The following is a 22857-nucleotide window of genomic DNA, read 5'->3' as shown; positions in this document are numbered from 1 at the left end:
ATCTTTCTAGGATAAAAATGTCAGATTTTTTTTTTTCATTTTTTTGTGCGTTAGCTATGTGCTGCTGTATGGAGCAGCTTTCCATTCAGGTGGGGTCACAGGGGTCCCTTTACTCCCATTGTCCCTTCTATAGCCTCAAGGCTGCCACATTCAGGCCCGTCTCACTCTGTTAGCCCTCCAGCCTCCCCCGCAGCAGACTCTGCTGCGCTTTGACAACAATGCTGTGGCCGTTCTATATATTTATCCAACCTTGTTGATAGTGGCTTATTGGACTTAGCAATGGAAGACTGAGGGATCGCAGTGCAAATTACTGACAGATCAGTTAAGCATGACCTCAAAAAACCCTTGGCCTTGTTTAATTGGCAGTGTAGAAGCAGACTAATTGTATAAATTGGCTGGTAATGAGATCCAGGCTTATTGTGAAAAACAAGATAATGTGCGAAAATGAAAAGGAACGAGCCTGAAGCTTATCCACCTCCTTCTCTGATGACTTGGTATTTCTCTATTGTCATTTGGCTCTTAATTATAGCTCATTCTGTGCCATTATGAATTTAACTTTTAACATCCAATAAAGACTGACGAAATATAAAATCCCTTAAGTGCACATCACAAAAGCAATAGTTGCTTAGGGAATTCAAGGCTTAGGGAATTCAAGGTATTTTCATGAGTGTTTCATGAGTGGAGAACTGTCAATCAGTGTTTGCTTTTTACAAGTGATCAATATCAGGATACTAAATTAAAAGCATGAGTTTCAATAATTTAAGCCAGATGTGACTGCAGTCAGCTCATTTAATGCATTCCACCTTTAAAGGGAGGGTTTTGGGAAATATAATCTGTTGCCTCATTATTAGTTAAAATAAGCAATACTGCCTTGAGTTTGCTGAAAAGTAAGTAAACCCTAAGATTGCTGGAAAGCTGACGTAAAATAAAATAAACTACCTGTTTTATCAAAATTCAGCAGCTCACTGTAAGAGAACAAACTCTAAAATATACACCAAAAGTTTTATCTTTGCCAGCAAGACTGACTAACAACGGGCATAAATCAGCCTGGCTAGTCTCAGACTATCTGGTTTAAGCAGACTTGACCAATCGCAGCACGGAAGGTGGGAGTTTATCCTTCTGCCAGAATTACCCGTAATGCAAATCAATGAAATTGAGTGATGGTTTATTCATTCACTTTATTATGTCCCAAATTAAACTAGATATATTGTTGAAATTTCAAAAAACTTGCGGTTGTAAGAGCTTTTCTTTTTAAGAAAGATGTTTTTTTGCATCACATCTATACGATTGGTTCTAACCATTTTCTGCTGACTGTGTAAGTAGCGCTGTCTCAGCTTTTTTCCAAATTGATCCACAGTGTATATGGCTTAAGTTAGTCCAGCTGGCCAGGCTAGACCTCACTCTCGATAGATTTAGACCAGTCTGAAAAAAAATCAGAAATTAATAGAATAGATAGCAATGCTATTTTAGCAATTTTTTTTTGCTAAGAGACTTTAGTCAAACTGAAGAGACATGTAAAAGTGAGGTTAACACATACCATCATAGAGGTGATGATGTTTTATATATAGTGCCTATTCCAATTGGAGTTTTTTTTATTGTTAAAAAGAGAATCATACCTTTCCACTGTTAAAACATGCTTGTTAATGATGACGGATAGCTAAGTTATTTAATCAGTGTGATCAGCAGTTAACTCCCACCACATGCCAATCAGGAGGAGGGGCGTGTGCAAAGTGAATGTCTCCCGATGGGCAGAAAAGTAAAAACGGCTCAGATGGAGTGAACAACACATGCACTCTTCCCTTGAGCCTCTTGCGGCTTTGTGTTCTATTAAACAGACTTACTGCTCTTTAAGAGACATGCTAAAACAGACAGAGCATGGCATCTCAATAATTAATGAGATGTAAGTGCTTGCTGGAAGATGACAGCATTAAATAAAACAACTGTTTATATCTGAGCTCTTTTGTTAAATCTGTAGATTGTAAAGGATAGGTTAGCTATGTAGAAGGATTTAAACACACTAGAGCAGATATACATTAGTGGCAGCAGTAAGGCATTATTTCTAATTGGGCTTCGAGTCTTTCAAGCTTATTTAGTCAAATAAAGCTACATTCAAAGATGTGGTCTATAATTACCTTTTTTTCTCCATTCTTTTCCAGGTTTTTTACATGACTTCAAAGTCAACCAAGCAGTGATTGGTGGAAGCTGGAGATTGAGTCTTTCAGTGTTTGTAAGTATCACTTTGCCTTTTCAGCTGTCTCTGTCCTGCCACGTCTCAAACACCCCTGCTGCCTTTCACCCACTGTAAACACCTGCATTAAATGAGGTGGACAATTGGATAGACTCACATTGTATGCACAATTAAACAGTTGCAGGCACGACGGAGCAGACAGACCTTTTTCTCAAACATCAGCCCCTTAAATTTATTTTTGTTAGAATTGTGCATTGAAATATCTTTTAAGAAGCTTTACTTTGAGCTTCCAAAGTCATATACTATAGCGATACAATTATGATGAAATCAGGTGTTGCAATTTGATGCACAGTTGAATACACAGTGATTCTCTCTGCACGAAAAACTACTTTAACCCTCTTTGTGCAGCTGCAGTCTGTGCCGGTTTTCTAATGAAAATTTGTCCAAGATATTAAACAAATAAAAGTCAGGAACTTACTTGATATTATTCTTCTCGTATAAATGTCATTGGATATATCACGGGAATCATATTAATGCGACCTAGAAGCCCCTCAATAAAAGCTTTGGAATGTCTGTCTGAATTCAAAGTTCATGGCCATTTACCATTGTTTGATCATGCTATTTCACATCACACAATGGGTACTACTCACAGAAGCGCACACCTGCCAACCCGAGAACTATTTATGGCGCCAAGTCATCAGTGTGTGTAACTTCAGATTTTGCAAGTATTCAAATGAAAATAGGACGTATTATAATGTAGGATATATTCACAGCAGTTCACAGTATAGGACTTTAAAAAACAATTTATTAATACCGGGATGGAGTGGTATGAAATTCCTATGTTATGCTAATCTTCAGAAAAAAATGGTTTCATAGCAAGACACCGACATTAAACATTAAATTAAGTTTTTATTTAGAGTAGAAAAATAATTATTGTTATTGAAACTGAAATACAATATGTTGCTTACATTAATATTATCTCTTGTATTTTTTTTTGTTATATTTAAAAAAATGGCAGTAAGTAGGGATGCAAGTTTTAGATTAATGAAAGAATCTAAAGTTTTTTGATCTTATAGATTGAATGACGACCAATTGAGAAGCAGTAATTTTCTCACAAAGTGGAGTTTTCTTTTGTATTAAGTACATCAATACAGGTTATCATTTTATTGTGGCAGCTGGATTGACTATCCAGGTAATTATATGTCATCACCATAAATAATAAAGAAATAAGCACCAGACTAGTTATAGTGAGAAACATTACCTGAGTGAGGGGTGATGGAGTGGGTGAAGGGTTAGGTTTTTTTGAAACCAGATCTTTCTTGGAATTTTTTTTTCTTTTTTTATGTAAGGAAGAGAAAAGCCTAGTAGCCTTTTTAAACTGGCTGACTGACAGTGCGCAGTGAAGGATTAAGGTTCATATAATGGAACAAAAAAACCCTACCACCTTGACACTTAAATTAGAATCTCATTTAAATTTGTTAAGACGGCAGAGATGTCATGATGTTTAAGGTGTTTTTAGCATTTATTAAACCGCAACTTTTTGAACCTCATTGTGCCGAAATATCAAGGCTATGAACACGTGTAATTGGCAACAAAGACCCTTAGTTGAAAGCATGGACAGCTTACATATTGCAATTATGGCAAATTAGGCATGAAAAGAAAACATAACAATGGCAGTTATCTATCAAGTTTCTGGAAAAAAAAAAGGGAAATGCAAGATGAGTCTGTATAGATAAAACAAATAAACATCAGGCTGAATATAAAATACTATTGAGTGTAACAATGCCTGCAGTTTTCAGTGTTTAAGCTTTGCCTTTATGCATTAAAATGATTAAGTTTTTCAAAAAATGACAACTACAAAAACAGGAATCAGCTGAAAAAGGCAAACTCAAACAAGAATAAAAGCATTTTGTACTACATCTCCTTTGCAGCTTAGAGTGGTACCTGTATGTGCTGATAAAAAGGCTTCTTCTGACACTAATAGGGTTTGAGCATGCAGACACTGAACTGAGCTGTTTATGGTAAAGGTTTGCAAGGTTATTAGTCTCCTGTCAGTATTTGTTACACAAGACAACCTAACATGAGTCCCACTGGACTAACTGTGGTTTCGTCCCCCTCACATTTAGCTGGATCTTCAGACAATCAAGTTCTGAATATTATGACTTAGAGCTTTAATGAATCTTGAAAAATGACAGGAGGTAATCTAGTTTCTGCTGCTGGTGTAAGATGCTTAATTAGGCTCATTCAATCTCATCTGGAAACACCTGAGAGTATGATCAGACCACCCGAACGGGTACACACTCTGTTAATGTACTGTTTATCTAATAAGCCACAGCCACACAGTCTCACAGCTTTTTATGCCAATATTTATAGACCAAAGATGGGATGTAGGGAGCCATTTTTGACTGGAATTAAATAAACACCACTTCATTCCTAAAATGAAAATGAAAAACCTTGAATGGCTGCTTTGTGTCTATTATCCAACAAATGAGCCTCTTCAGTTCACTGACCCTCCAATGATTGTGGTCAATATGCCAAACAGAGGCTGCATGACAATGATTTTAATTTAATCAACCACAAATACTTCAGTGAATCCCCTAGCTCATTTGGGAATACTAATTGTTCAGATGTCAATACCTGGTGGAAGTGTTTAAAACATACCTCAGCTTTACTAAGATTCCCATGACAATTAGAATTAACCAAAGGTTATATTTGTAGAGTTTGTTACTTTTAAAATGTATTTAACATAATAAAAGGGTAGAGTAAAAGGCTAAAATTGATTTTTCTGCTGTGCGGCTTCATATTTTGAATTCGCTTCTTGTTGTAGAGGACACTTTTCCGCAGTACATGCTCCTGTCAAAGAACACACCATTAATCTTCTTTCACACCAGCTGTAGAAAGTAATTCATAACTAAAAGTCTGGTAAAACGAATTAATGGTTTCAGCCATGAGGTTTTCTTCCAAAAAGCCATGAATCATCTCCAACTTATAATGCACCACGGCACGAGAGTGTGAAATCCTTGTTGCCTTTTGAGTAGCCAGTTAATTGATTCGCAAATTATTTAAAGTTTGTGGAGCCCAGGGGAGCAATACAATCTAATGGCAGAGATAAAAAAAGATAGACATAAAAAAAGAGAAATTCCTTCAGCAAAGATAACACTGCATTGTAATACTAGGCTAACAAGTATAGTTTGGCCCTCAGGAGGAGAGCTATGTCAATACATTTTGGTTCACTTCGAGACATGATACTGACTTCAATACGCCCTAATGCTAGGATCTAATTTGAAATACTTCTTTTGTCAGAATTCCTTTTTTAAATTAGTTGTAGCTTTTTAATTTGTGAGGAAATAAAAAGGTGAACTCAAGAAGTCTCGACTAAAGTTATTTAAATGTCAAAATTTCCCCGTGTGGAAAATGCATGCATCCTTATATTGTCTGTCAAAGTTGTGATACTGTACATAAGTGGCATTACTGAAATTATAAAAAAAACATACAGAAGTTTATATGAAAAGACAATTAAACATTATGGAATAGTGTTTTTGGTTTTACGGATAGGTATTGTTTAGAAAGTTTTCAGTTCTTTTCAAATGAGTCGCATCTATTAATTTTAGTTCCTGGAATAGAGAACTATTCTTTCCATCAGCCTTCTGTCGGTCTTGGGTTTTTCGTTCTTTAAAGCCAAAATTCTTCTGTCATTATCTTTTCGAGTGGTGTCAGTGAGTGTCTATAGATACAAACAACATACTTGTTTCGCAAAACATTAGTTTTATTTTTTATGGCACCTAATAATTTCTATTGAAAATATAGACTTTGCCAAAAACATGTTAAAAAAAATTAACTATATTAATATATGGAACTGTTTATGATAGAATCACCATGTTTACTGGTATAACCTCTGAAGAATGTATTGGTCCACTAGGTAATCCCCTATTATTTTATGTATCCTCATATGAAGTTTTAAAACCCCTTTGTTAATACTGAGAAGCCTGTATCATCCCATTAGTAACTGCTGTCATTCAGAGACACGGTGTTAGCCTGATTTAAATAAAATGAAATGAAGATGGTTGTTTCTGCTCCCTTGGCTTCACTCATTGCCATAAACATATGCTCTGTGCCTGCTTCTTTCCATCTTATTTATGACTTTAATTTGTTGTGTGGGCTGCACAAGAAATCAAATTTAATCCAATTCTCCCTGGGACCCTGTCATATAATAACATGGTAATTTCTGTGTATCCTTTTGAAAAATGAGGAAATTAATTCTTCCTGACATGTTCTAATTATTCCAGTGTGAACAGGGGTGGGATCTCCTCCCTTCTCTCACCCATCCTACCCCCAGCTCCCTAAGTGTCAGTTGCCGACGGGTGTCGAGGTGCTAATGCTGACCAGCAGCGCGTTTAATTTGAAACATGAGCAGACACCTTTCAACACACCTTCCTAATGTTGGAGTGGCTCACACAAATTAATTCACTACTCATCTGGCAATGCTGACTGAAATACGTGCATCTGCTAGCAATACGTGCATTCCTGTGTTGTAATATGGGGATTGTACTACCACTTGGATATATTTCAGATTTGTTAATAGAAATGATGGTAGATAAATATCTTTATCCTATAAAAATGTGTGTATCCATTGTGTCCCTGTACTCTTATACTTGACTATCTCCATATTTTTAAGGGTCTGTTTGTAGAATTTACATGATTTAAGAGTTGTTTGTAATCCCGTTTAGTTTCATAGTGTTCTTTTTTTTTCATACTATAATTTCCTCTAAAATTACTATGCACTGATGTGGGAAAGCCAAGATGTTGCTTCCTGGGCTTTGTAAGCTGGTGATTTGTTAAACAAAAAGTAGAGTTCTATATTTAAATGTTTTAGGGAATTATCTCAAAAATATATTTTTCTTTTGCAACATTGTGAACAACTCCAAATATACTGTAACAGCCAAAATATCAGAACGAAAATTTTTGAACTCCAGATGTTTGGCAACAGTTCGCAACTTATGGTCAATGAACAACACAGGCTCTGTCTTCTAGATATCTATTAAAGTGACATAAGCAATAAAAGTATAAAAAGACTTTTCAAAGTAAAGGAATATGAGTGTTTTACTTTAATATGAGTGGTCTGAAAGGCCACTCAGAATGGAAGAAGCCAATAATCCAGAAGTTATACATAAATGTTCAGAGGGCCCGGTGGTACCCGTGTACTGCAGCCTTGCTTCTGTCAGTGAGCCCCAGGACAGCTGTAGCTACAATGTAGCTGGCCACCATCAGTGTGTGTGAATGGGTGAATGACTGAATATAGTGTAAAATACTGTGGTCATTTCTCCTTACTTAAAAAAAAAACTATATAAGTGTAGGCCTACATTACATTTTGCAAACGCAACAAAGTGACAATGCCAGCCATACATCCAACTTGTGATGTGGTTTAATAATAGAAAATTGGAGCTCTTGGATGAAATGACTGCCATTATGTATGTGTTACTAATCTTTCATTTAGCTACATTTGTGTAGCCAATATTTTAGCATTTGAGTCAAGTAAGGTTGATTAAAGAAGCCTATTACAAGGTTTAGGTTTAAAACCACAGAAAATCTGTAACTGATCAGTTATATTGAGGAAAGGTTTTATAGCAGATACATTGTTATTACAGAAATATTGAATGAACATGAATAAATTAAAGTCTTGAGCACTTTCTATGGTCAACAAATACGTCTCCTGTCCTCAATTTATTCGCTCTTTTTCAGATCTATGCAAATAAACCCCTGTGGAAAAAAAGCCACTTGCAAGGCTGTTAATGTTTGTGGCTTACTGTTGGACTTAGTAAAATACTTTCAACTCTAGTTTACTTTTCTTAAGGAACGAAGCCCTCCATTTTTCTACTGGTTTATTTAAGAGAATATAAAAACTAACCTGGGATGTTAAACCAACATGCTCTGTGCAGCTAACTTCTGTGTCTCGCTGTGGGCTGTGCACGATGTGAGCCCGTTAATGACTGAAGACTGAGAGTGCTGTCTCGTGCCAAGACCCACATGGCTGCTGGCGGTGCATTAAATCAGCAGTCAATTTGACTGGAAGTTTGAAATCTGGGCTAGGTTAAAGGATGTGCTGAAGCCGTGTTAATAGCTAGCTTGTTGTCCATATGGTACTGCTTTAATAGAGCACATTTGTTGCAGATGGTGGAGACTTGGTTAAGCAGACGCAGCTTTTGGCAGAAAGTCTTTCTCTGAACGACTGCTGGGCGGCTTGGAGTGGCCTATGCCAACTTAGTGAGACCTATCCTCATATCACTAATTTCTTTATTAATCTACAGGTGGTCTTTGTTTAAAGCTTGAAGAATCTTTTTCTGCAAGTTTGGCAATTTTCTTCAAAACCCCTGATTTTATATTCATAGCATATTTTTTTTTGGTTGTTTCTGACCAGGAAAGAAAGTAGATCAGCTGAAAAGAAAACATTAATAGGGCGAGTAAAAGAGAAAATGATATTGCCTTAAACTAAAGATAAACAAAAACATTATTGGGTTGACTACTTTATTTTTGTTATCTTTAAATCCTTTTGAAAGGTCTGTAAAATTTAAACATATTTGTGATTGTGCTTCATATTCAATGCATTTTAAAAAATGAAGTTGAAGAAGCTTTTTCTTTTCGTGCATTAACTTCAGAATGAGTTAATATTTGTGTTGGTGATTGTTTTGGTTTGTGTGTGCCTGCACTGGGTGCTTTTTGCACTCCCAGAAGTGAGGAGACACGCTTGAGCTACTTTGCTCTGTTTGACGGTTGTTTTCTCACGTTGTCACTGGCTCGGTGTGCTGTGGCATGGTGATGGTATTATGTGCTCTGGGCCCAACAGAGTAGAGAAAAGAGCAGGGCTGCAAGTACCCCTGGCTATGCCACTCCCGCCTCCCCAGACACCTTATTGTGAGAAAAGTCTCAGCTGAGCCCTTTGGGCCTTGTGAAGCCACTGCTTTGCTAAGTGCTGGCCAAGCTGAAAGGCACAGTGTCCTTGGGCTTGGCTCATTCTTTCCATTTTCTCACAGGCTTTGTTTGAAGGCCACTTGAGCAAGAAGGGAAAATGCCAAATTACATCCATGCAACTGAAAGGTGTTTAAGGGCTGAAGTATAATTAACCGTTTAGCTTGTGTTTCTTATTATTATCTTGATATGAAAAGTAGCAGATTTACCATCAGCCATGTGTTGCGTTGACTCTTAGAAGTCAAAACTCTAAGAAAATGAAGTTAATGTTAACCTTATGCAAGATAAAATCAGAATAAAAGTATACATTATTAAACAAAAAAAAGGAATTTAAACTTGATTCGCCAGTGAAATGTCCACTTACACAATTTAGTGTGTGAAACCCAATCAATTTTCAGTCAGTCCTTAACACAATAAAAAGTGTGCATTACACAGACCAATAACATTGCCTAATGGAAACCTGTTCTAAGTCAATTTTATCCATGTGTCTCCAGTTTTTTTTGTGGCTACGGCTTCTGAGCGACCTATACAAGTGGTGACATCATGACCACATCCTTTTGCCTCATTGGCGCTGTGATTCCCAGCGCGGGTCCCCTGTGGCCAAGCTCCTAGAAGCCACAGCAGCCTCGCCACACATGGGCTGCAGCTGGACCACCGCTGGCTACTCTGAACAGACGGGATCTGTGGTTACAGGGGCTGGATCCGCATCCATATACATGCACACAGCCGTGGATACGGGCTGTATGGTGATCAGAGGGCAGGGTTTATTTGATGCAAACATATCATCAGTGCTAACCAATGTTGTATGCAAATTCAGTCCTTCAATGGAAAGAGATGTAATTAATGATGTCAGTTCATATAAAAAGAGGATGGGTTCCAAGTCATATTTTTTGCTTTAATTAAAGACATAAGATCCTGTATAAGAAGATGTATGATCGGTGTGCTGTTCTTTTCTTTATTCCCCCTTTTTTTCCTCCCTCCCCATCTCCTGTTACTCTTCTTCCTGATTATAACTCACTTCACGGTTAAAAAAAGATGTTCTCTGTGATTTTTCCTACCAGAACCCCACTCGCTGACATGGAAGGCTTTCTTCGTAGCAGCTTTTTCTTGAGGTTAGTTTCATTTCCGTTGTTGCCGTTTAGGATCACAGGTCGGGTAGGGGTGGCAAACATTGAAGGGTTAATATCCCTTGTTAGCTGTGGAATATGCCCCATGTCTGCGTGCACGTTTCTGTGTGCGCATGTGTTTGTACATCTGAAAGACTGTCCAACAGAGATTGTTGCCTATTTACCCAAGCTGTGTGTTAGAATTGTGTTCATGTGGTGTGTGGCTGAGACACATGCTTACCCTTACAGCCTTGAGTCAGACTGAAAGCACACATCAACAACTTGATGGTCACAAACACATGAGCTCTCCCCACCCCTTGCTTCTCCACTCGCTTCACAGTTTAAATGGCCTGCAGGTTAGGCTCTCTGTGTCTTCATACTGCATGCTCTTGTCTGACCATTCTGCTCATTTGCCCCTGACTTGCTAAATACCCTCATCAGGGTTGACTGGTTGAGGCAATCACTAGCAAATCAGTCTTGTGATGTTCTCTTGTTTTCCGTTTCATCCTGTGTTTGTCTTCATACTAATGTAAAGATTAGATTTTTTTTTGTCTTTCCCCATCTTGGGATTCTAATTAAAAATGTGTGCTGTCATTACACACAGTGGAAGTAAATAAGGAAGCTTATTTACCATTGGCTCCATTCCTAGTCAACTACCTTCTCTAGGCTCCAGTGTTGCTCCCTAATTAGGGCTGGCTCATTAAAAGCCACAGCAGCATCTGCCTTTCAAAGCTGCTGTCAGACAAACTTTACTAAAGCTAATGAATCCTCTTTGATTTCTTTTTCAAAAGGTCACTTATTTGATTAAATTAACAGCATTTTTTTCTCCTGCAGAACAGTTGGGGGCATTTTAAAAAGAAAGGACGATTTGATACCATTACTCATGTGAATCAAAGCGTCCTTCAGGATTTCTGTAGGCAAATGTCTTGACTTTTTAAAAATTGATTCATTATTTTTTCCACGACTTAAACAATGTTTATTACATAAAAAAAGGGAAAAAAAGGAATTTTGTTGTAGTTCTTTCATGAAAGAGAAAATCAGTCTTGAAATATATCCTGATCCAGTCGATCTACTAGAATTTATTTAGCATACAAATCTGTGAAATAAAACTTTTTCAAATTTAAGTTCCGTCGCACAACAGAAAATTCAACCTACGGCTTTCCTTTAATTTGATTATATTAAAAGATATTTGACTTGCTGCAAAATGTACAATATAGGTTTTATCTGTTAGGGCATAATATCCTTTTTTTGTTTTGGTTTAACCCCTGAAATCTGACAAGAGTCAAAGACATTAGGCTTATTAAAGTTTTAAAGGCGCAAACATTTTTTATTTTTGCTTTTAGTTTCTGGAGATGTAGCAACAACTACAAAGTGGATCTCTCAGCACCTGTTGACATTACTTAAATGGACACCAACTGGACAAAAAGATTGGTCATATCCTTAAAGTTTGAGGGCTAAGATAGAATAGTATCTTAGAAAAAGCAAAACTTTGACCAAACATTTCTGTACCTTTTCTATAATTAAATGTGGAATAATATCATGGCTTTCCAACACCTTTTTTGTTTCTCTAATACACATCGTTCTGTCGATGTCAGTTTTAATTAAAGGCAGCAGAAGATATTATGCACACCGATTGAGGCTTAGACAATCGGGCCAAGATTAAAGGCAGGCTTGCTTTAGGGTTAGCTCTTTTTGCTTTGATAAGTGTTGTATGCTGGAGTGGGCAGTGGGCTGTGAGGTGGTGGGCTGGAAAAGGGAAAGAAAAAGGTAGATAATTATGGCTCTCCATTAAAGAATCCAATTTTCTTTATTGTAAAACAAAGTTATGTAATTCAGGACCATCTCAATAGTGGCACGCATGCAAATCTGTTCCAGAGTTGATCGGCTTTTGACTTTTTATGCTTTAGTACCTAATATGACAGATGTGCCTTGTTTCAATAATGTGTTGAGTCATCAGTTTGGGTTTGAGTTTGTGTTAGCTTTAGAGGCTCTCAAAGGAGCCACTTTCATTTTTAATAAACACGTCTCCCTAATTAAACCTGTTACACAGTTCTTGTGACAAACACTTGAAAGTCAAACAGTTATACTCTTCATTTCAAGCACAACTCTAAAGCTTTTGTTCTGTTAGAGATAGATGTTCAAATAGGATTAAGAATTGGGTGATCTCAGTTTTGTATCTAGTAAAAAAAAAACATGTTTTAAAACTTCTCTATAGTAAGCCAAAGGTTTCCTGTTTTGCAGAATACGATGTGCCATAAATTTTTTTTAGTTTCTCTTTGTTGATGGAATGTGTTTTCACCTTAGATCAATTTTTAATATGTTTAGGCAACACAGTTATCAGCTTTTTGTTTGTGCAGTCAAAAAGTGAGTTGAAAAATGAAAATAAATGAAAGACAGAGAGGGGAAGGAACCCAACACAGACATGTGAACAGAGAAAAAGAGAGCTAATGGCTGAAAGATAGACAGAGAGAGCTTCAGTCTTAGTGTACCCCCAGTGGGCAGGACCTCTCTTAGCATTTTCGTCATTATTTGAATGTAATGAAAGGAGAAAGTGTGTAACATTGAGATTGTTAATTAATTTAGTCTAACAAGATGAAGATAAATGAAACCCACTGAAGGCTGACTAGACTAGGGGGCCCACTTAGCATTCCTTCTGCCCTCAAGCCCTGTTTTCTCTACTCTCTTTTGACAATAGAGCTTGGCTATTAGCTGCAGAGCTGTGTTTGTGCAACCCCATCAAACTCTCCACCAGAAAGTTTTAATAGGAAACTTTATTTTTTATGAATTGCTGTTTCCGCTTTTTGTTATTGAGTTAGGTTGAAGTGCAGATTTGATTTTTTGCTAGCAAACTGAGCCTTCTTGGCATGCTGGATTACACTAAGCAGACAAGCCTGATATAAACTGCAGTAATTTTTTCACTACATACTGGTGAATATGTTTGTTTTCACTTGTTTTAGGTGAAAAAAAAATTTTTTTTAGACCATACACAGAAAAAAACCCTCAAAAAACAATTAGAGATGTGCATATGTGGTTAATCTCTCCAGACATCGAGGGTCTTAGTGTTTCAATTTGAATGGGTCTCAGGTTCTCTAATACAGCCCCAGGCTACATTAGAACCCCCCACCGACACACACAAACATGTCTTACTATCTTTGTGGGGCATTTCCATTTACTTCAATTCATTTCTAAAATATTTATACAGCATAACTATGACCCTTACCCTAAACCTAAGCATTATGTGTTTATAACTAATCCTAACCCCAACCTAAATGCAATTCACACCTGTCCTAAACATGAACCATGACCCAAAACCAGCATTTCTCCCTGTGGGGTCCAAGCATCAGGCCCAACAAGGAGCAGTTGGTTCCAACAATGTGCTATTTTTCCAGATAATATGGCCCACAATGTATTAAAAAAAGAACACACACACACCGGCAACACACTACAAAGAGAAAATACATTTTTCATACAAGACCAAAATATGTATGTCTTCATCCACAAGCAAATCAGTAGTCTATCTAGCTCACAGGGCACTTTGTACAGCATCTTGAAGGCAGCACAGACCAATCATTATGACACCCATTCTTTGCTCTGCTCGTTTTCAAGTCAATTCACAAAGGGTTGTTGATTGTATGGAAAACACCAGAACAATTATGTCCTCTGTTTTGGTGGTTGCGCAGCCGTTTTAAAGTGCAATCCTCCATAATGGCCTCATTATTGTTATTCTTGGAGCGGGCCTTGGGAAGAAGAAGTAGCCTCTCGCAGTGCGTCATTATTTCGTAAATTTCGATTAGCTCATCACGCTGTCTCCTGGCAAACAGAGTCATGGCTAATTAAAAGTGGGTAAGCAAGTGCTCCTTCCCTGTGACTTAAAAGGTGGCTCTCGATAGACTGTTAATATGAAAGAAATGGTAAAAAAAAGAGAAAGGATTAGAGCTGTTACCCTGGTAACTTCAACTTCCATCTGCGAGTGAACAATGAACTTGTGTTGCTCCTGCACCTATGCTATGAAAAACAGAAAGCAGAGAAGTGAGTGTGCTGAAAGGACAGGACCCTTTTTAACAGCAAAGTGAGATTCAGGTCTAATAGGCTCTTTGGAGGGAGTTGTTAGTCGAGACCACTGAGGGATAGAGGACCACAGGGAAGTCAGTATTTTAACCTGACGGTGAAAGTTGTCTAGGATTTTCTACAATACCAGAGCATTTCCTGCATTGTCACTGATTATACTAACCCTCAAGGAAGAAGAAACGCATGAAAAGCTATTAAATTATCTCAGTAATTTCAAATAATGTTAAAGCTGGTTCTGAACCCTAAATTATAACTGAAACTATTTTAGACAGAATAAATTGTAGTGTTATAGATTTACGTTGATGGAATTTTTATCCAGCTAATACCAGCTAAAATAGATTTGAGAAGAGAAATGATCATTAACTATTTTCGGAGTAATAAGTTGTGATACAATTAGGTATAAATCAAAACATTCATTGTGGATTCATGGGAAGAAAAAAAAAGTAAAATCCTCTAAGAGAGGAATGTTCTTGCTCTAAAACACTTCTGAGTTTGAATGATCCATGACTAGATAGGGACAGTGTGTGTGTTTCTCTTTAAATTTAATGCTCCTTATTACAGCTGGAAACCGTCTTATCACATTAAGCAAATTTATGACCGAGGTCAGCTGAACAGCAGTACAGGTTAATGAATTTGGCATAACAAATGAAATGTTATTGAGGGTTGAATATGAATCCTGTGCTCAGGACACTTAGCAGACAAAGGGGGCAAAAGTAAAGAAGAAAATAAAGCAATTAAATAGGAGACAGATTTTTTTTCTGTTTTTGCTAAATGGTAAAACATTTTTTTGTGAACAGGAAATATTCTAATAAAGCAGGTTAAAAAAACTTTCTAACGCTCAAACATGGTCACATATTGCTTAATGGCCTTGTTTAAAGTGTGTGCACTACATTCAGTCAGTCAACGATACATTCACATGCTGATGGTAGAAAGTGACATTGTGGCAACAGCTGCCCTGGGGTAGACTGACAGAGGTGAGGCTGCGATACGTTGGCCTCACAAGGCCATCTGTCGGCCGTCAGGCAAGGCAGGTGAAGCGTCTTGCCCAGTGACACAAATGCGGAGCAGGATTCAAACAGTCATCCTATAGGTAACAGGACAATCCCTTACTTTCTGATAAATCCTTGTTTAAAGTATTTATTAAAAAGTCAGTTATGACCAAACAGATTTTGCATCAATATGTAAAGAAGGGACCCTCTTGATCAACAGGTTATGTATTTTGCTATACAGGTGTGCAATATAGTAGCATAATTTATAAATAAAAATAGAAACTAATAAAAATAGATAAAACTCAAATCAGAATCAAATTTTCTTTTTAACCCTATTATTTACTTCAATGACTTTTGAAGTAAAAAAACAGTAGTCTATGCATGAAGAGAAGAACCATAGTTACAAATTGACTAATTGAAGATCTGTAGACTATCAGCGATGGGGGCAACTTAAAACTACAAAGCTTTTTTTAATTAGTATTTCTAAAATATTTATTGCAATTTTAGCCACCAGATTTTTGTGATCTTTGGACAAACTTGTGAATTGCAACCGACTGGATACCAGTTCAAGTTCTCCCCCTACGATTGTGCAGGATTGTGTAAATACATGAACATAATAACGTGGAATACAAAAACAGTTGTAAGATGAAACTCAATTATTACCCATTATGTAAGAACTAATAAACATGACATCCCTCACTGTTGCAAGCAGCAACATGTTTATGGGTATGATCAGTCAAAAGAAAAAAAAATATGATCTTTGGTATTTAAAATAAAGTACAGATATATGCTTAAAACTATTACTTAGAATGATTTTTGTGGTTTTCTTCGCATTGTGTTTTCAGCTCGTTTGACAAAAATATTTCCTACAGCTCTCTCCTGCTCTGCTAAACACTTGCTAACTCCTCTACACACCATGTCTGACATGCACTCCCCGAGAGCTAAGCCTTTCAATTTAGATTTCAATTATCATGTTAGTTTTGTGATTAGATTTTTAGTCCTCAAGGAATCAGACCTCTCTGCTCCTCTCCATTCCACTCTATTCCACTTCCCCTGCAATCACATCTCATCTGATGAATTGCGCATATAATTACGGAAGTTATTGAATATGCAGATCATTTCTGACTCTTGGTGTGCAGTTCATATTGCAGCAACTCTAACTGTATCAACTAAGGATCCCCAATAAACCCTCTCTGATAATGAGAGAGCGACGTGAGCATGAAATAACACAAAGGCTGATCATAAACTGTGTGTGTGCCCTAAACAGTGAGTTGACCCTGGGCTGCTGCTCAGTCCTCTTGGCCTCTAAATTAAGCAAAGCACTGACTGGTCTGAGACCAGTCACCTCATAAGGTGTTTATGAATCTACCAAGATTAAGTATTTCCCTTATGTTAAAGTATACTGTAGTGCTACAATCATACACGCCATCCCATGATGCAACTCCTCAGAGGTTTAAGAAGAGGGAGTGAAGCACTTTACAGGCACACCCAGAAGAGGAGGATGTGGGAAATGCTTAAACTTTTGATAGCTTTTAGAGAGCTTCCCTAAAACCATGCTTGCAAGCAAACAAAAACAGATATTTCTCAGGTTACCTTTTACATTTTGCCATCAAAAGACTTTGAATTCACTACTTGCTCTTTAACAGCTGCAAAAAAAAGATATATCCAAACAGTATGGCTTTTAGGATTTCTCTGGCCAAGATTAAATTAAAACCAAGTCATGTGTTTTCAATTTGTGCTATAGAGATTTAGCTGTCATTTAAAGCTGATATGCCTTGGTTGAATTTATAGAATATTTATGTAAACAAATAAGTCCAGTTGAAAACTTTAAATGGGTGTTAAATGTAAAACCATTTAACATTTGACACTCAACTTCATTTACTGTGAATTCTTTTGGTTTTATATAATAGCCAATAAACTGTTCCTGGCTTGTTGATAAAATATGTAAAAAAAAGCTATTTCTACTAGCATATTACAGCTTGACTAAAGGTAACCCTTTTAAACAGAGGTAAACAATCAGTTCAGTGGGAAGAGTCAGAATAAGATCCAGCAGCAATGCAATGAGCAGCTGGATTTGAACTCAAATGCCTTATGTATTGCCTGCTAACATAAAAATAGACTGCTTTAACATCTACATACATAATGAAGCCATCCTCAGGGTCACATAGGCCAATGCATTAGATGTATGCCACGCCTTACTGTTCCTGGTGGTCAGTCTGAACACCTTCCCTTATACAGGTGTTATCAATTCCAAACCTTTGTTGACAAAAGAATGACAAAATAATCACATTTAATCACGGTTGGATACGCTCTGAAAAGAGTAGTTTTAAACTGTTAGTCAATTTTAGCAAATGAGTAGTGAAAAATATTTCTTACTGCTTGAGGTGGAAGGGGGAGGCTTACAATGTACTGTGTGCTGCTAACAGTTGAAAAATAATTTTATAAAGTAATTGGCTGTTTCCGAACATCCACCGTGATCAATATATAAGTGGTTACGCCATTTTAAATGAGTGTCTGAAAGTCTGGTGGATGAAAAAGTAGAGGACTCGAAGTTTTCCACAATGCACCTTAAAAAGAAGTGATCAGCCATGGTCACTAGATGAGCAGATAGACCCTGGAATGATGGGATTTGTTGTGACATGGACAAAGGAAGATGCACACGTGACCAACGAGAAGGGAAAAGTAGTGATTATCTGTCCCAATGGTCAGTTAACTGAGTTAACAATAAAGTCCACTATATAGTCCCCGCTCTATATAGTGAGTTAGAGTTTTAGGAGTTAGGGCAGACATTCAGACACAGCCATTATGAAGCGCTATGAAGGGATAGAACTTCGTTTAACTGTTCTCCTCCTATTGGATCTGTTGAGGTAACCGCAAAAAAGACTGCTGATTTGCAGAAGTGCACAAAGGGTCCTCGCTGGCTAAAGAAGACAAATACAGGCAGAAAGATATATATTTTTGAATAAAATCATTTTTCAATATTAAATCCCCCACAAACCTCGAAATGAGACCTTGACAGATCACTCAAGTTCTCACAAACCATTCAGCAGGTGCTTTTAGCACTCATGCTCTTAAAGAACATACATTATCAGAAAAAATTATATTACTTTCACATTAAAATGGTTAAAAATCTCTTAATTTGATAAGCATCAGCTTATCAGCATGGATTAATTGTTAGCAATAACAAGGTTAGCAATAAAAAGAAGGTTTCTTTTTTTAATGATAATTAAGATTTTTCCATTTAATTAAAGATTATAAAGGGATTACCAAAAGACTTTTTGAAATGAAATGGTAAAAAAAAAAATATTATTTACACAAATACATTCACTAACCGTAACTCTTATTTACCTAAGAAACAAAATTCTTAATCAAAGAATTCCAGGAGTATCAATATTTTTAGGTTAATCTGTACTCTCTATGTCCTATAAAAATCTCTTGGTGTTGAGTTAAAAAAAAAGAAAATAAAGTGAATTATTTACTAAGTGACCCCTGAGATTTCCCTGCCTTTTACTGTAAAGTGTGTTGCAAGTGTGGCGACCTTTGTCGTGTCCCATCTATTGTTTGCAGAATGGTTACATACTTAACAGGCTGTGAAATAAACATCTGCTACCTTTTGCTCAGTGTAGAGTAGATTGACAGACAGGGTTTGTGCTTTGGCATGTGTGTGTATGTCCATGGGGTCCTCGGCTACCTTTCTACACAGCTTAGCTGCAGCCTCTATCTTCTTATCAAATATTTGTCTGTCCTTCACTCACTATCTGCCCTCCTTTCTGTTTGCTTTGTTTATTGAAACCTATCTCAGGCAGATTAGCAACCTTTCCTGAAATGTTGCTTCATAATATCTGTGTGAAATTAGTGTTTCTGTGTTACTTCTATTTTTTCATTTGATGTTCCTAAGATAGTTTTCCCTAAGTGATATGATGATTTTCCATATGAAAAGCCAATCCCTACTGAAATCCTGTCATTACCCATACTTTATAGGATAAAGAGGCAATTTAATTTGTTGAAAAAATATAAGGATTTTATGCCATTTGTTTTTAGTCCAGGGAGTGAAGCGAGGCATGCTGCATCCTGCATCATTCTCAGCAGAGGCTAAGCGTAATGACTGTGGTGGCAGGAAACCACAACAGAGCCAGGGCACAGACTGCCTGAGAACCAGAGGCCCGTGGCCCACAGCCAAACACACACACACACATATCCTGCTGTACACTTGTGGCTTTTTAAGAAAGCAATTTAGTTAATGATTTCATTTTGGAACCCTGGCGTGATGCTTGTGTTGTCTGAGCAAGCCTGCAAAAAGAACTGCGAAACCAACACAAAGGGAAAGGTATCAGTAAACAAGCTACCACCTATAACCACAAGAAAGGATACATCTGAGACTGAAATGGCACAAAAGAACACACTGGCAATAGCCTGAGTAAAGTAAAGTGTTAATGGTGTTTGTTCTGCATAAAGGCATAGAAGCGTTGAAGCACAATATTAGAGACTGGTATTAGAAACATTTTGTCTATCAGTCAGCATTTACTCCACTACAGTAGCCAATTCCTCAGCTAGAAAAATGCAGCACATTTTTCTGTTCGACCATGATGTCAGCTCTGATTATATTAGAGCCATGTTTCACATTCATTTACTTGGATTTCCTCTGCGCCGCACCGTGAATGAAACCATTTCAGCATTGCTAAAACAGCAGCGTGTATGTGTCTTCCTGGTGAAGCAAATTTTGGGGCAATTACCCAGATCAGTGGCTGAAGCTTTTGGTTTTTCTCCTCATATCTACCTTTTTTCCATTTTGATAGTGTCTCGCTTCCTCCCTCTCTTTCTGTTTTTGTATCAGCTGTCAATCAAACGGGGTAAGTTTTAACCACCTCCAAACAGAGCCAGGCAACAGCCATTCATTTTGCCTTCATCCCATCCAACCTGTCAGAATGACACACACTGTTGACCATGCTTTCTATTCAGCTCCAGCAAATTAATTGGTTTCAACAGTTTAAATCAGCAATCAATGTCAGTTTCCCCAACATAATAAGCCTTAATCATAAATCTTTGAGGTGTGGCTTGCCTGACCCCTATTCATCATGGCTCAGCTACAGTAGGCCTCATCTGGGTGGAGCAAATGAACTACCCCTGTTTTGATTTTCCAATTGATGTGTCACATAAAAGGTGGCTACTCTCTACCCGCTCTAACTCCATCCTGCTGGCTCTTCTCACTGTCTTGAGGCCCATGGAAAAAGACTGAAAAAAAAAATATATAGTCAAGTTAAAACTACAAACTTTAAAGTATTTATGTAAGTTTTAAGTTGTAGATGATGAAACATTTTGGAATTGAATAAAAATGACCCATGCTTTCCTATATATATTCCTATTTATATACCATATACATATAAATATATATCTATATATATATACTGTAGATATATATTTATATTTATTTTTTATTTTTTTTTTGCAAATACAAATTAGAAAGGTTTGGTTTGCATTTGTTTTCCACCCTCTTTATTTAGGTACCCGCTAAATAAACTGTCATGACATAGTAGTTCAAATAATTTCAGTGTAAAACGGGTGTTAGAGAACATAAAAGAACAACCAATCAGGGACTGGAGTTTGCTTTGAAGGAGCCCATTAGACAACGCTTTTTTTTGTTAACAAATAAGATGGAAAAACTATGTTGACATAGGATAAAGTGTGGGATGCTATTAAGAGGTTTGTGGGTGGCTTTTAAATAGCCTTTTTAATTTAGCCCTTAAAAGGAGTGTTAGGTCACTCATCATTTGTCTTCCTGTTGTAGCTCCAGAGCAGGGCACAGCCAGCCACCTCTACCCAGCATCTTACTCCAATCTACCGCTGTCCTCCTATTACCTCCTGCTCTCTTGGCTCCAGAGCAGGACACCGGCCGTGGGTCCTACAGCAGCTCTGGTTAATTCTCTGCCGGGCATCCTTCTCCAATCTCCTGTTGTTCTCACTTTTAGCGTCCAGAGCTGGCCCCGGCCTCCAACCACCTCTTCCCCCTCTCCAGTGCGGGCTCTGCCCGATATCCTCCTCAGCTCTCCCATCTTCCCTTCTCTGGACTGTAGCTGTCCTCCCTTAGTTCCAGAGTGGAGCACTGTTGGCCACATCTGCCCCACTCTGATGCCAAGGTTGCTACTCAGTAGATCAGATTAGTTTCGTTCAGACGAAAGCACTTCAGAAAGGGACAGAGATCCAGCAGCAGCTTGATCCTTTACTCTCTGGGGGATCTTGTTGGGACCCTCTTGCCACTGTTCGGTTTACATTATGAAAAAAGACATGCTTAGAAAAATCCAGGTCCGCAATGCCGTGTTAAAATCTGCAAGCAGCAAATAAATGCTCCTGTTATTTAACGACATGGTGACGTGGTCCGCCATTCGAGTTGCAAGCGGGCGATTTGTCAGCTGAGTGAGAGCATGCCAATGTGGCGACTTTGTTGCTGGAATTGTGTTAGGTGTGAACACAATATAAGAGCTATGAGGCAATTAAGGACCTTGGAGAGGCAGCAGAAATCCTTTTAGATTGCAGCCTTTATGGAAGAGTGACAAGAGGGAAGACTGTTGTTGTCAGGATGCCAAATGAAGCTGATATAGAGGATGTAGGACACACATACCCTGTTCAAAGGAGATCAACGTTGAACTTTTTGATCTACTGTACTAATGGACAAATTCCACAGGTAGAAACAATGTTGGTATGGTAGAGCCTGAGCTATTTTGCAAGGAATATTGAGTTTAAAAAAATTCAGTCGTAAATGTGATAAGCTGGTGGTGAAATACGGTTCTTCAAAGATTTGACTAGTTGGACTCAAAAATGCACACCACACTTTCCTAATTGTTATTTTTGGCTGATTCTGTTTACGCTGAAATACTTTGTGTTGTCACATAATTCCAAATATAAATCTAAATAAACAAAACGAAAGTGTACATGATTTTAAGAAGACATAGCAGCCTAAACTTTTCTTCAGTGTGACTACTGATTGTTATTGAGAGGCAAAGGAAATTATGTCGATCCTCAGCCGGTCCCCTAAAATATTATTTATTTTATGTTGAACAATACCTTCTATATTTGTTAAATAAATGAGACACAAAAACAGTAAAAATAAAACCTTTTTATTGGATTTATAACATTTACAAAATTAGGAAAACAGCATCCTACCACTATTGTGTGAACCTTTCCATTTATTTCTTTGGCAGCTGTACCAGATATTACTCTACACTTTTTAAGTGCATTCTTTACGGCAATGAGAAACGTACAGATGCCAGAATGGGCCTCATCTGAATGGGGCTTTGTTTAACGTTTATAAAAACGGCGCCTTACTCTATATGTCATCTGTCACCGTTTCTTTTTCTTTCCTTAAACAATGCTCAATTGTTCCCCTGAAAAAAAGTTCACTTCAAGAACAGAAGATTTCTTTATTATTGAGTTCCTGCCAAATTCCAGTCTCTGTTTTTCTTCTTATGCTCACAAAAGGCTCATAACTTACTGTCAACCATAAGGCAAAGCGCAAACCTCCACTGTTGCTCATCAAAATCGGTTATGT

At 37.5% G+C, this 22857-nt stretch overlaps 1 protein-coding gene across 10 annotated transcripts in view; it reads left to right on the top strand.

The window, feature by feature from the left end:
* The window catches only part of sox6 (SRY-box transcription factor 6), a 154892-nt gene that overhangs the window by 19872 nt on the left and 112163 nt on the right, over nucleotides 1-22857 (top strand). For all 10 annotated transcript variants that reach the window (XM_038283723.1, XM_038283715.1, XM_038283722.1 and 7 more), the window contains exon 2: nucleotides 2157-2227. The gene's annotated coding sequence lies outside the window, so the exon portion shown is untranslated. The remainder of the gene's footprint in view (nucleotides 1-2156; nucleotides 2228-22857) is intronic.

This window comes from Cyprinodon tularosa, unplaced genomic scaffold, assembly GCF_016077235.1.
Source record: "Cyprinodon tularosa strain WSP-4 unplaced genomic scaffold, ASM1607723v1 ctg197, whole genome shotgun sequence".
NCBI lineage: Eukaryota > Metazoa > Chordata > Actinopteri > Cyprinodontiformes > Cyprinodontidae > Cyprinodon > Cyprinodon tularosa.
This window is presented reverse-complemented; position numbering and strand designations above follow the sequence as displayed.